The sequence below is a fragment of the Triplophysa rosa genome, linkage group LG25, assembly GCF_024868665.1.
Source record: "Triplophysa rosa linkage group LG25, Trosa_1v2, whole genome shotgun sequence".
Lineage (NCBI taxonomy): Eukaryota > Metazoa > Chordata > Actinopteri > Cypriniformes > Nemacheilidae > Triplophysa > Triplophysa rosa.
In genome coordinates this window covers 5,533,764-5,548,986 of record NC_079914.1, presented here as the reverse complement: position 1 = coordinate 5,548,986, position 15,223 = coordinate 5,533,764, and the positions used below count along the sequence as shown (strand labels likewise).

The following is a 15,223-nucleotide window of genomic DNA, read 5'->3' as shown; positions in this document are numbered from 1 at the left end:
ATGGCAAATGGCAGGTACGGAGCCAACCTGAGAAGACGATCGCACAAGGACAGTGAGAAGTGGCAGTGAATAAATGGGGAAAAACTAACAAGCACCAGGTAGGTAAAGGGGGCAAGGTTGGGGCTAGGTGACCAGGGCTGGGAAGGACAGGTATAGGGACCAGCCTGTGGTGAGGCAGAAGGGGCAAGATTGGGACTGTGTGACCAGGACTGGGAAGGACAGGTAGGGGGACCAGCCTGTGGTGAGGTAAGGGGGACAAAACTGAAACTGGGTGGCCATGACTGGGCAAAGGACGAGGGGGTAGGAGAGGCCGTAGTGGACTCTGGCATGGGCATGGGAAGCAGTCGCTATCGCCTTCTCTTTATCGCTTTATTTTTTTATTTACTTTTTTTGTATTTATATCTATTATTACTTTGTGACAGTATAAAGTGTGTATGTAAAAGTCAAATGTCAAATTCGATGCCATAGAAGAACCTTTTGGTTCCATAAAGAACCTTTAACATCTGAAAAACCCTTTTGTTTCACAAAAGATTCGTTGTGGCATAAGGTTCTTCAGATTATAAAAAAGTAAGAAAGAGGTGGTTCTTTAAAGAACCTTTGACTAAATGGTTCTATGTGGAACCAAAAATGGTTATTTTATGGCATCACTGTGAAGAACCTTTTAAGCACCTTTATCTTTAAGAGTGTACACAGTATATCATAGAATGACGTCTACTGTGAAACATTTGAAATACAGTGCATTCTTTAAAGCAATGTGTCTAAAATGTCATTCATAAATTGTCATGGCTCTGCTTCCTTAGTCATGTTTTTCTTGGTCCTGTAGCAGAGCCATGACAAAGTCTTTGGTTATGTGTGGAGAGAAACATATTATTGTCCATTTGACAATAATATACGTTCTCTCCAGTGTCTTGTCATTGGCCCCATTCCTCTCGTTTCCTCGTTATCTTTCCCTGAGTGTTTAATTACCCACACCTGCCCCGTGTCGTTATCCTTTGTCTGTCTTCCCTATATAATACCCTCATGTGTCATTGTCCTGTGTCGGTCATTGCGTGTGTATGTACTACGTCGTGTATGTGAATCGTGCCAGTCGTTGTTCCTGTTTCTGTAACCCAGTCCTGTCTTAGTAAGTGTTAGTTTAGTTTCTGTCAAAGTGTTGTCTAGTTTATTGTTTAGGTAGTCTTGGTCTTGTTGCTCGTTTTATTATTTTGTTATCTTTTCGTTCACCCCCTCGCGGGTGTTTTTGTTTCTTTGTATTTATAATAAAGTCTTGTTTGTTAACCCCTTCACTGCCTGCCTGCATCTGGGTTCTTTTCTGCCAAATTCATGACATAAATAGAATGCATTAATGTTAACTTGGGATAAAACAGAAATATAATAATAATAACAAATTTGGAATATTTACATTTAATGGCTATTTATTATATACATTTAATTACAATGACATTTTGATTTGCAGCAGACTACTCACTCCTGCCCTCTGCTGCACAAAGGCCTAACCATGAGTCAAGGGGAGATTCTTATTTCATGATATGCACTAAACAAAATATTGATTTTTAAATACATATTAAATGTTAGCATCTCAGTAAACATCCTAAAAAAAGACAATAAAGATGTGTATTTGACTTCCTCTCTGCATGGGGAAGTCAACTTGCCCTCTCATATGAAACAGTTTAAATTATTTGCTGCATAGTGATGTTATAAAGACAGTCAGCAGCATTACTGCTTGTGTTTAATGTGTAGTTAAGATGATTAATTATTATCACTTGTTAAACCAAAGAGTTTTGTCACTTCAACAAATATAAAATGCAGGGACATACAGTTCTGTAAACACAGACGTGTTAGCGCAAGTAGTCCATTAGGGGGCGCCACTAAAATAAAATTCCAGAAGCTTAGTTTAGCGTTACATTTTAGACAATACTCACAAGATAATAAAGTGATGAATATTTAATTGTATTCACCTTTTACACTTGTTATTACCTAACACACATACACACCCAAAGAAGAGCCTGTACAATACATCAACAAACCTTGGACAGTAAAAAAAATGTTAAACTTAAGTCCTTGTACATTAAGCAAACATAAAAAATAGTTTTAAAATGTTATGGCAGAGAGGTTGTAAATGCATGTGTAATTATGTTAAAAGAGACATGAAGTCTGTTGTGTGTTACAAGCACATCATCTATTTAAACACACAACTTAAAAACGACTGTTGTGCTCACAACTCTAATGCAAACTTTGAAGCTTAGTTTAAAAATATATTTATACAATCCGATAAGTAACTAATAACAAGTAAAATGTGTTTTGATCACATATTTATTTATCTTAAAAGTTCTTCATTGGCATTGTAAAAATATACAGTCATGAGTTCATGAACCTGTTATAATGTATTCATTGTATACTCTAAAAGTCTTTTTCATAATATTCATCATTAAAATGATGCATTTGCATTACTTTCAATAATAATTCTCATTGCACATGACTGTAATAAATGGTTGCTGTACTGTATGGTTAATTGTAATTGTAATAACTGTAACTGCAATTATTTCAAAAATTTTAATCAGCACTGATTAAAGACAGTAGAAATAGTCAGGGATTGCGGACAGAGCCCAGATGCAGACAGCAGTAAGGGGTTAACAGAAAATCTTTTAAAATGAAAAACACGATGGGGGAAAAACACGATGGGGGAAAAATACGATAAAAAAAGACTTTTCAAAAAGGCAAACCAAAACTTCCCACAAGGGGGCAAAATAAGAACTAATTAGCAAAAACAAACAAAACTCACTGGCAGGGCGAAAGAAAATAATCTGGACAAGGCCATAAACATGTTTACAAAGAGCGAACTGACAAGGGACAAAGAGAAACAGGGGCTACAAATAGGGAACACTAACAAGGGAAGTTAACAAGGTGCAGGTGAGGAGAATCAAACACTAACGGGAAGATTATACTGGGCATTGGAGGGGAATGAAACACTAACAGGAAGATTACACAGGGCAGGTGAGGGGAATGACACACCAATGGGACAATGACGGGGAAACAAGGGGGCGGGGACAAAGCACGAGACAAGAAGACACGTGGCGCAATGTCATAACAGACAGCCACGTGTCTCCACACAAGACATAACACACACACACACACACACACACACACAGGACATGGTACTGTTATGAGCCTGTCCAACTAGAAATTTCAAGAAGGTCAGGACCATGACACGAAATATTACCATAAAAGTCTTAAATAACTGCATATTTTTATATTGTATGTTCTTTACAGGAAAGAGATTATGAGAAGGAAAATGTGCCAAAATTGTCATGAAAGCAATGTTTGAATGAAAAAGAAAGCAAAACTTAATGGTCCTTGTTACGTCCCGAAATAATGGGGAAGGTAACTAAGATGGTATACACACAGTTTTCAGGGGGAATGGTAATAAGGACCAAGGAGAGACGAATGATGACCAAAAGAGGGCTACACTTAACGTATTTTATTTACAAGTGCTAAGGGTAAATTACTCTTATCCATATTTTGTTAACCCCTTACCCGCTGTCTGCGTTTGGGTCCTCTGTTCCTGTGTTTCCGTGTCTGCCTCCATATATCATGACACACTTATCTTTTTATCAATTTGAACTTAAGTCATTTACACATTAAAGCACATCAGTAAATCCACTGTTTGCAGAGCGGAAAGTGTGCCTCGCTCTCAAGTGCTTACTGCCGCCTGTTGCTTTTTTGGTGCCGTTGCCATGGTGAATCGTAATATCGGAGCTCCATTGATCATGGCTTGTCGTAGTTGTGGTCCAAGTGCTTAACTCAAGTTAAGTATACCCAGAGTTGATAGAACTAACTCAAATCAGATGTTCTGAAACCAAAAACTCGAGTTCACATTTTAACTCGGTGTTGGTTGAACCTCCTGATTGAAACGGGCCCCAGGAAAACTAGAATGCCGAGCGTATTCAGAGTGCCGCCATTAATGTTTACAATGCGTGGAATGTGGAATGGTGTGCTGTGATTGGATGAGCGGATGTATCGCATTCTGCAGAGAAGTGAGACTGCCGTATATTGCGGTTTGGAAAGATAGGGAGAAAACATAACATTTTGCGTAAAATTAAAAAGTGACTTTTCAATACCAACCTGATACAAGACTGATTTTGGTGGAAACTAATTTTTTTAAAAGGCGTTTATTGCGTTTTGGAGCCAAACTCTTCAAATAATCTTGTGATCAGTGTGAATTTGCCAAAAGAAGGGGGCCAACGTCAACAAACATCTTCTCCGGGGGGGGGGTATTCCAGAAAGTTGGTTATGTGACATACCTGGGTAAATGTAAGGGTTAGTTATCTGATAACCCCAACGGAAATAACTTTCAGAGTATGTAAGTAACCATAGCAATTTACTCACTGAAGATAACCTGCTCCGGAGCAGGTTATGTTCCAAGGTTAGTTCATTGTAAGGAAATGTTACTAAGCTTTAGGGGTTGTCTGCGTCAAGTGGGCGTGAAAGCACAGATTACGTATAATATATTATAATCTTACATTAATATTACAATTACTTTTCCAATCTCACCCATCGCAATTCAGCATTCACAATTCATTTTATTATTAACTTTATTATTTAACCTTTAAAAATTAAATAATCTTTAAATAAAATAATGTAAGCTGTTATTGTTAAACTTCATGTATTTATATTAAATACTGTATATACTTTGAATTAGGTTTATTAAAACATCTCCAAATATCACTGGATAAATATACACACCTCACAATTTCCATCAGTTAAAGGATGTTAATAGTGAAGTATTTTAACTCCAGAGCAACTACTTATCATTACTCTTGTCCACTTATTAGGCAATATTTGATGCATTGGGTCAAAGATAGTTGTGGCCTAATGGTTAGAGAGCCAGATTTAAAACTTAAAGGTTGCAAGTTCAAATCCCAGCCTGGCAGGTTTCCAAGGCTTTATTAGATGACCCCCCAATGGGATCACCACGGCATATTGTTCACATATTTAAATTCTTATTATAATTTTAAATCCATTTACATAAAAAATACATAAAAAATGTAGACTTAAGGTTTTTCATACTGACTGTATTCCTTAAAAATGTCTTTCTGATCCTCAGCCTCCTCCTACAGTTTAGCACTAAAAGGCCTTTCTCCAAATTACAATTAACCTTTCAGGATAGGCCGTTTCCAGCTCTTTTAACATTTGGAAAGCCATGGCCTTTTAGCAAACAAAGCCAAAAGAAAGAAACAAAAGAACAAAATGTATGTGTGTTTGAAAGGGATATATACTGTATATAGGCTACATGACATATTGGACATGTGACTGGGCCTGACATTTTAAACCTCTACCTCTGTCATAGCAGACCTTCATCCTCTGCTGCAAATTAATTATCATACATAATGTAGTGTACTGAAAAGCATTACATGAAAAGATTTTTTAAGGAACAAACGGAGAAGGAACAAAAAAGAGGTTTAATACTGCCTTCAAAATTAGCAATGTGATCAAACACATACACAACACAATTTTGGTAAAATATCATGGTAGACACGTTAAAATAACAGTTACAAACATCTCAACAAATCTACAATTTATGTAACAAAGATAGCCATTATGAGTATATATTTTAATTATTATACTATAAAAATAGTTTTTAATAATTTAAAATATTGTATATATTTAATAAAATAATTAATTTATAGCGTTTGTAGTTTTATAAACACATAATTTAAATAATTTAATTTTATTATTTTTAATCCCGCACTTTATACACTGATGTCGTTTAAGTCTTCTGTGGAAAAAAAACTCATTGTTTTACAGTCAAAAACTTTAAACTTTCCGTCCGTTTCCATGGTGACTCGTGAAATCTGTGATCCATTGACAAAGTCTTCATGTTGTTTCTGTGATTGCGTATTAACTCTGCGTATCTTTCGGGAGGTTAATTAAACTTACTCTTCAAACGCGTTCTGGAACCGACATACCCCGAGTAAGCAAGGTTTGGGTTAATCAACCCAGAGTTCAGGGTTTAGCTGACGGTAAATAAACCCTGCTTTCTGGAATACCTCCCCAAGAAAGCTAAAACAGATCTGAAGGGACTGTTAACAAGCATACAAGGAGAAAAAGAGTGAACTTGGAGGATGGATCATCCAGAGGTGAGAATGGTGGTGCAGAATCAGATCTGAAAAATGAGTTCTCATTACAGTATATGAGTTAATCTGTTAATGTATTAATCTGACTATAAACTGTGATCTAGAATTTGTTTATATTTACTTTCCCATGTGTTTCCTACCTTGTGATAATTGAGGATAGCCTCCACACAGTATTTGGCCAAACACCAAAGATTGAAACAAACCCTATACTCTACATGTTTTTCTTTAGCTGTCAGAGAGTGGGCAATATTTGGACACAAGTTCCCTTTTATGTCTAAAAAGTGAACAACTGGTTTGGGGGTTACGCAGCGAGGGTTCCTGTAAAAGCTTTTTTTATATACAGTATGTAACATTTGTATGTTACATCTGAGATCTTAAGTTTCAGTTCACGGCCGATTTGGCAAGTTTTTACCCCGGATGCAGTAAGTAAATAAAAACAAATGAACAAAAATGATAAGCCTATAGCGCATTATAAGTAAATAGAACAAAGATACAAATTAAACATTGCTTTAGGTTTTTAGGTTATTACAAAAACTAAAATAATCAAATGCAAAATAACATTGCATATTCTTCACTGTATTATTGAAATATAATTACATACATTTTCAAGAATACTCGTCAAGTCAGGTATTTTGACATACTTTTGTAAGTATTTGTCCCTTCAAGCACAAGAAGACACAGAAAGAAAGGAAGAGAGAGGCCTGAGATGCGATTCTACTTCCGTGGCCCACTCGGGCAAGTGACAAATCCGTCCAACTGTCCCGAGCGTCTTTCGCACTAGCACAAGCTTTCAGATTTGCATCTATTCACATTATTGCATTGACTACAAATATAATTTACTCGCGCATTTCTTTTTTCATGGGGGTGGCCAGTCAAGGATCAGAAAATTGCAATGGCGTGGCAAAGAAAAAAATGCTTTCATGGGAACACTAGCTGCGTCACATCCCCAAACGAGTTGTTCACTGTTTCCTGGACATAAAGGGGAAGGTGTGGTCAAATATTGCACGACTGTCTGTCAGCTAAAGAAAAACATGCATGTGCTTTCTTTCAATCCTTGGTGTTTGGCCATATACTGTGTCGGGCTATCCTCAATTATAATGAAGCATGAACGACATGGGAAAACAAATATAAATGAATTAAATGTATAATATAGCAAAATTATTTATGATTTTGAAGACTTGGTGTATAAAGACTCATTGCATATGTGTTGGGGTAAAATTGTATTACTTCTTTTTAAATGGAAGCTTAATTTTCTTCCAGTGTAAATCATGTGACATGTAAAACATTTCTGGCCCATTTTAATCATCTGTAACAAAAATGTCAAGGAAAAAAGGTTCAAATAAACAAAATGGATGTATTCACTGATAATGTTGCATTGTTGAGATCATTTTTGTTTTTGCATTTAACCAAATTCAAACTTTAACACTGAGATCAGATCAACAGGAAAATAACTTTCTCAACTGGCAATAATCGCTGTTCAGTGCAAAATTTGTGCAGCATAGTTGTATGATTCAATGCAGCCACCTCTTTCTTACTTTTTTATAATCTGAAGAACCTTTTTTGGCAACAAAGAACCTTTTGTAAAACAGAAAGGTTCTTCAGATGTTAAAGGTTCTTTATGGAAAGCACCTTTTTTAAAGAGTGTAGATGATGATGAAGCAAGATGCCCAATGCACCATTTATATTTAAAAATTGTAAACCATTAGACTTAGACTTTAAGCATACACTCTTATAAAATGCTTTACGATGCCATTGAAGAACCTTGTTTGTCTAAATGGTTAAAGAAACTTTAACATCCTAAGAACCTTTCTGATTCACAAAAGTTCTTTGTGGCGAAAAAGGTTCTTCAGATTATAAAAAGGTTAGAAAGAAATGGCTCTTTAGAGAACCTTTGACTGAATGGTTCTTTGTGGCACCAAAAATGGTTCTTCTATGGCATCGCTGTGAAGAACCTTTTAAGCACCTTTGTTTTTAAGAGTGTATTTGCTTTGGTTTGCTTTTCATTGTACATGAGTTTGTAATCATGAGGCATCTCTCTCTTTTCTTCATGCAGTGGACATCACCTTGGGACCTCAAAATCTGACAGAAGTCACAAGTCACCCCAGAAAGTGACTGGGTTTAGGAAACACTGAAATCTTCATCATATTCTTATATGTTGTCATCTTAGTGATGGGTGTCATTGGAAATGGTCTTGTCATCTTTGTGACCAGCTACAAAATGAAGATGACGGTCAACTCCAACTGGTTTCTTAGTTTGGCGATTGCGGACTTCATTTTCATCTTGTCCTTGATTTTCAGCATCGTTGCCATCTTTCATAAGAACCGTTGGCCCTTCGGCGACTTCATGTGTAAATACTCACACTTTCTGAAAATACAAAATATGTTTGCGAGCGTTTTTTTTCTGACGGTTATCAGTCTGGATCGATGCTTGTGAACATGGATGGTTGTGTGGGCTCAAAATAAACGGACTCTAGTCAAAGCCAGAATCATCTGTATGTTTGTGTGGCTTTCATCCATCTGCTTCAGCATCCCATTTGCCATTGCTTATTCTGTAGAGGAACATAATGGATTTAAATACTGTGCCCTAAAATCCTTCGCTGTCTTATTGCCTCTGACCACATTCAGGTTTATAGTGGGCTTTCTAATTCCCTTCTTCATCATCCTGTCTTCATACATAGCAATTGGTGTGCGGGTGAAACGCCTAAAAAGTGGAAATCGTCTTTGTCCTTTCCGGGTCATATCTGTGATTCTAATTTCAGATGCAGGGCTAATTTTTTACTTTAAATTCGTAATTAAAATAAGAATGAGTCATGAATAGTATGTCCGAAACCTCAGCATACAAAAACCAGTAGTTGAGAAATACCCGGATGGTCTACTGCTTCCGCCGAGATTTGTGAGTGTGCATCGGATGGACACTCTTCTATCCCATGATGCCACGGGAGCTGAGCAACGGTCAAATTTCAAACGTCAATCAAATAAAAATAGCGTAAAACTTGGGGAAAAAGGGTGGATAATTAAGGTGGATGTCCCTTTTCAATCTAAGTGCCAATAAATTAATTTCTTGTGACTAAATTATGTTTTTATCAGCGCCTACATACAGGTTGTTGTTAATACGTCATGGGTCAAAGAGCATAGGTCACATGACCTTAAAACATGCCAGATGCAGTATGTCCGAAATCTACTCATACTACTCCCACTCAAACTATATAGAACGTACTGTTTTTAATGGTCGATATGTTGGTACTTACTTTAAAGCAGTACGTTCTAGTATAAGATTTCAGACACAGCAGAGAAGTTAAAAAAATTCAGAGGATTTCAATGCGGCTTACGTCAGACATCGACTCTCTCGTGAACATGCATACTGCTATTGCGGGAAGCCATAGATTATAGTTAATATTTTTTTGAATATAAATATTTTTGTTACAAAAACCCATCGTTTAGCTTGTGTTAAGCCCCCAGAGTTGTATGGACTATTTTCATGACGAATATATGTGCTTTTGGAGCTTCAAAGTCATGGCCGCAATCCACTACAATTACCAAGGTGGGAAGAGCAGGATATTATTCAATATAACTCAGATTGGGGTCTGCTTAAAAAAGGTCATATAGTGTACACCTGGGACATCTTAAGAGTGAGTAAAATGTAGGCTAATATAATTTTTTTCTTATTGTTTTGTTAACACAAGCTTTACCACATATTGTAATGCTGTAGGTGTAATTGTTATCTTTGTTTATGTATTAAAAAAACTGTTTATTTTAGTTTAAAACATTTAGGGGTGGTTTCCCGGACAGGGATTAGCCTAAACCAGGACTAGGCCTTAGTTAAATTAGGATATTTAAGGCATTTTTAAAAACATGCTTTACAAACAAACATTACAGTGTGCATCTTGAGACAAAACAATTGCACTGATATATTTTAAGATATGCAATTGTGCAAGTTGTTTTTCGATCAAAATGCCACTAATTTTTAAAGTAGTCTGGGATTAGGCTAAAACCCCGTCCGGGAAACCGGCCCATAGTCTTCTGAATGTCAAGGTTTATACTAACCTGTTCCTTTCCTTTATTGTACAAAAGTTGAATACTGAGATCATTAAATATGTTATATTTAACATATTTGTGTTATATTTCATTCATAGTCACACTGTATGTCAACTCAACGTTTCTATACACTTTGCATTACATTTATTTACAATTAATGTCTGGTTTGGTATGCCCAAATTCTATAGGGTTTTAAGTAGGGCTGTCAACATAAAAAAATCAGATTAACGCGTTAAAATATTTAAAGCAATTAACGCAGCATCGGTTTATTTTGCCATTTTTTGTCTAGCATTACATTATATAGTCACGCTTTTATTCATGTAAAGGCCTTTAAACAATTTAATTGGGATTTGTTTTGACGCATTCAGTATACAGTGCATCCGGAAAGTATTCACAGCGCTTCACTTTTTCAACATTTTGTTATGTTACAGCCTTATTCCAAAATGGACCAAGAAGCTAATGATCACTCTGGTTGAGCTCCATGATCATACATGGAGATGGGAGAAACTTACAGAAAGACAAACATCACTGCAACACTCCACCAATCTGGGCTTTATGGCCAGCACACAGCCAAGATAACAAAGGAGTGGCTACAAGACAACTCTGTGAATGTCCTTGAGTGGCCCAGACTTGAACCCGATTGAACATCTCAGGAGAGATCTGAAAATGGCTGTGCACCGATGCTCCCCATCCAACCTGATGGAGCTTGAGCGGTCCTGCAAAGAAGAATGGGAGAAACTGCCCAAAAATCAGTGTGACAAGCTTGTAGCATCATACTCAAAAAGACTTGAGGCTGTAATTGGTGCTAAAGGTGCTTCAACAAAGTATTCAGCGAAGCCTGTGAATACTTATGTACATGTGCTTTTTTCGTTTTTTATTTTTAATAAATTTGAAAAGATTTCAAACAAACTTCTTTCACGTTGTCATTATGGGGTTTTGTTTGCAGAATTTTGAGGAAAATAATGAATTTAATCCATTTTGGAATAAGGCTGTAACATAACAAAATGTGGAAAAAGTGAAGCGCTGTGAATACTTTCCGGACGCACTGTAGATAGACAGACAGCAGTGGGACGCGCCACAACGCAAATTGACAGCGGTCCCGTCTAGTGTATACACGGGCTAAAGGCTGCGTCAGTGAATCTCTGTCAGACATCAGTATTAAGTTCTCTTTTGTGCTTGAATGAACACAAGATTATGTCAGAAAGCCCGTTTTGTCTAGCATTTTCGTAAGCACAAATTTCAACGTGGTAAATAAAATCCTAAATGAATGCAAAACGTTATGGAAATGGGAAAGGGCGTCAGATCTGCATAGAGCGGCAGCTCTTAAAGGGGCCGCATTCTTAAACCTGCTGCTGTGACTCCTGTCACTAATGTTAATCAATGTGTTTTGTAACTTTGATTCTGTGTTTAATTTAGAATTTAGCTTTAGAGACTGTAAAGTGTTTGAGAACTTAATTCAATTTCTGTATATTTCCTACCTGTTAGACATGATAGCTCTCAATTATACTTCAATGTTGAAAGGCTTTAATTAAGGTTAAAATAAAGAAATAAAGATGATAAATTTAATGGAGACATCAGTTGCAGTACTAATATCAAAATGTTGGCTTTCATTCATAAAATGATGTTATTATTGAAATAAAGAAAAAATGTTTTTACATTAATTTGGAGATTAAATGTGAAATTATTAGAATGTTAAAGTATATTTAAAAACATTAATGTTACGTGCGATTAATCGCGGAAAGAAACCTGTGATTAATCAGATTAATTTTTTGATAGATTGACAGCACTAGTCAGACACTATTATCCGTCCCTGAACTATTTTACTTCTCTGAAGTGTGTGACTATTAAATAATCAAATGCAAAACAACATTGCATATTCTTCACTTTATTAATGAAATATAAATTACATAACTTAACTGGTTGTTTTTGAGGATAATTGTCTAGCTGAAGAAAGGAAGTCTCGCTCTAGTGTTAAAATTAAAAACACTTGACTTCCTGTTGGATGAGTGAGACCTTTCATAGAGCTCTGCAGTGGAGTTCACTTTATGCAGTGTGTGTGAAGCAGTTTTTATTATATTAACGTGTTTAGATCACAGCAACAACATGATGATTATTCAGCTTCAGCTCTGTAAGTGTTTTGTGTGTTATGATGCTTTTTATTAGAAAATGTTTTCTGTTTTTTAAAGGGAGTTGATAATATCTGCCACTTAAAATGCTGCATTTTTATTAATCCATGTGTCATTATGAATGTGTGCGTTCCTTTTTTATCTTAAAGGTGTATTAATGTGGTGTCAAGCTGCAGAGACTTTAGATCAACTGACTGATTTGGGACACAATGTGACTATAAACTGTGATCTGGATGATGAGGACGTTTATTGGATTTTACAGAAACAATCAGATTCTCCTACAGTGATATTACGCTCATTCTCAAACCCAACATTAGCCTATCACTTCAATAAAACATTGAAAATCAAATATTCAGTACATCTGAATATTTATAAACATATATAACGTCACTTTAGATGAGTTACTGTGATTATTAATTTCAGTTGAGCTTCTCTTCGGTTGATCTATCCAAAAAGGAATATGTTTAACTCAGTATTACAAAAATCAGTTTACACCGAGTTATTGTGCTTAGACTGACAGTCAATACTGTAACAGAATGCAACGCATGTTTATTTTCAGAACCAACTCAACTAAACGGAGTTCAATACAAGTGAGTGCAAGAATCACACAAATGTAACAGAACAAAACTCAACACAATGGAAGACTTTCACTCTCATATCTGATCTGCTGAATGCTGTTCTGATCATTACAGATCATTAGAGATCTTTCAGCTATACAATAATGTGATGTGATTTTAAGCTAATGCTGATAATGAAAGTGTCGCTCTAAGTGAGGTCGAAATTGTGTAATGACTTAATATTAATTAGAAAAAAACAAAAGCTCTGGGAATTATTATTAATGACCACAAACATTGACTCTAAATTCACTGTCATTAGGACTCTTAAATGTTGTTACTGTTGTAAATGGATGTTGGAACAGATCTGGAAACAATTCACAACTTTATAACACTGAACTGCAGCAGAAGCAACATTTAAAAGAGCCTCAAGAACCAAATCAATGACTATTAATATCATTAATGATATTCATTACTGGAAACAACCAAGAACTGGGTTACTGTTGTTTAATTGTTAATACTGATTTCCTTTTCATCTTTCAGTATGTGACAGTGGTTTTCCAAGCTGTTTAAAATATTAAGACCAGCCAGATCAACAGCGCCTACTGTATGTTGCTAAAAAGCTGCCAAAGTACATCTGTATTTATGTTGTACAACACAGGATCATTCACTGGTTCATGAATTAATAACCTAACTTCTTGGTTTTTTTTAAACAACCACTAGCTAAATTGCATACAATTTTTTGAAACCGATGCATAATGTAGCTTATCTGTAAATAATGAAATTATAACAAAAGTGTTGCCAAATAAATACATCCAATAGTATATCCTTGCATTTTTATTTTAACATCACACGGTCGTGTCAGTTTATATGTGACATAATTTCATTTTCAGCAAATACTTGAATAAAAATAATATAAAGTCACCAAAATGTTTCCAATGGTTTCTTCTTCTTTTTGGAAGAGATAAAGCGCCTCAGGTCCGGCCCTCCCGAGGCGGCCTGAGGGGCACGGTGGGCCGCTCCCCTGCCTCTGCGAGGGGGGCACGACTCGCCACACTCTCCCTGAGGACCTCATGCCTCAGGTAGACCGGACCCACCCGAGTGTGCCTGGTCGGGACTGGGGAACTGGTCCGGAGTGGGTGGCCGACACTCCAGACGCTTGGGCAAGGCGGGGGAGATATTTGACGAATGCCTCCTCGTGACGCCTCGCCTCCCGGAACCTGGTGACTACGGTATTAACCGCATCGCCAAACAGTCCGGAAGGCGAGATCGGGGCATCAAGGAGGAAGGCCCTGTCCCTGTCCTTCATTGCCCGTGAGGTTCAACCACAGATGCCTCTTCGCGGTGACCGGAGAGACAAATCTGTGTTGCAACGTAGATCTGAGAACGCTGCTTCGTCGATCACCCCGTCGGTGCTGACATCATCCAGCAGGTCAGCCTGGTACGCCTGCAGAACCGCCATGGTGTGCAGGGCAGCACCAGCCTGACCCGCTGCCTGAAAAGCCTTTCCCACCAGCGCAGATGTGACTCTGCAAGGCTTGGTGGGAAGAGAAGGCTTTTTCAGGGACGATGTTGTCCCAGGGGAGAGATAGCTCTCCAGCGTCTCTTTCATCTGGGGCATCACCGTGTACCCCCATGTCCTCGCGCCAAAGATGGTCGAATAAATCGACGTCGATGGCACAAAGACACAGGAGGAATGAGGTTTCTGCCACGAGCGATATAGCTCGCCGTGGAGATCCTCGAAGAAAGAGAGCCCAATGTTGGGGCTCATCCCCCCGGCCACCCGACAGATATCTGTCGTAAAGCTTTTATCCCTTGGGGGCCTCTTGTTCCTGTGGCCAGTCGAGTTTGAGCCTGTCGACTGCCTTGGTTACCACCCAGAGTAAATCCTAAATCTTTCTAGCTTTCTAACCCCGTAGAAATAAGGGAAGCCTCGTCCTCCGCCGGCTCAGAAAAAGTGCCGGGGCACACTTCAGAAGCGGACACGAGGACGTCGCGATTCGGTGAATGCATGGGAGAAGCGGACGGATCCGTCTCCCGTGCCTCAAAAAGATCAAACCGCGAACCCCAGGACGAGGAAGAGGTGGCTCAGTCTCGAGGCGAAATCTATCTTACCATGGCTGACTCGGATTGGAGATGTGTCTCTCCCTGTGAGAGGATCCTCTCTGATTTCGATAAGCATGAGTTCACGTGTATTTATAACCTGCAGGTGCAGGGGTAATTAGCCACGTCACGTACCGAGGTTATTTCAAGCCAATTCTTGGCGTGTTTGACCCACGTGCTTTACAACCGGTCAAACAAACAACGTTCTCCCATAGCGTTTGAAACACAGCATCGAGTGTAGCTTTTGAAAGGGAACTCACTTGAACATTGTG

The 15,223-nt window shown here is 37.7% G+C and overlaps 1 pseudogene; it reads left to right on the top strand.

Annotated features, from left to right (window-relative positions):
* Positions 1-14,166, top strand: LOC130549234 (chemerin-like receptor 1; annotated as a pseudogene).
* The last annotated feature ends 1,057 nt before the right edge of the window (positions 14,167-15,223 follow it).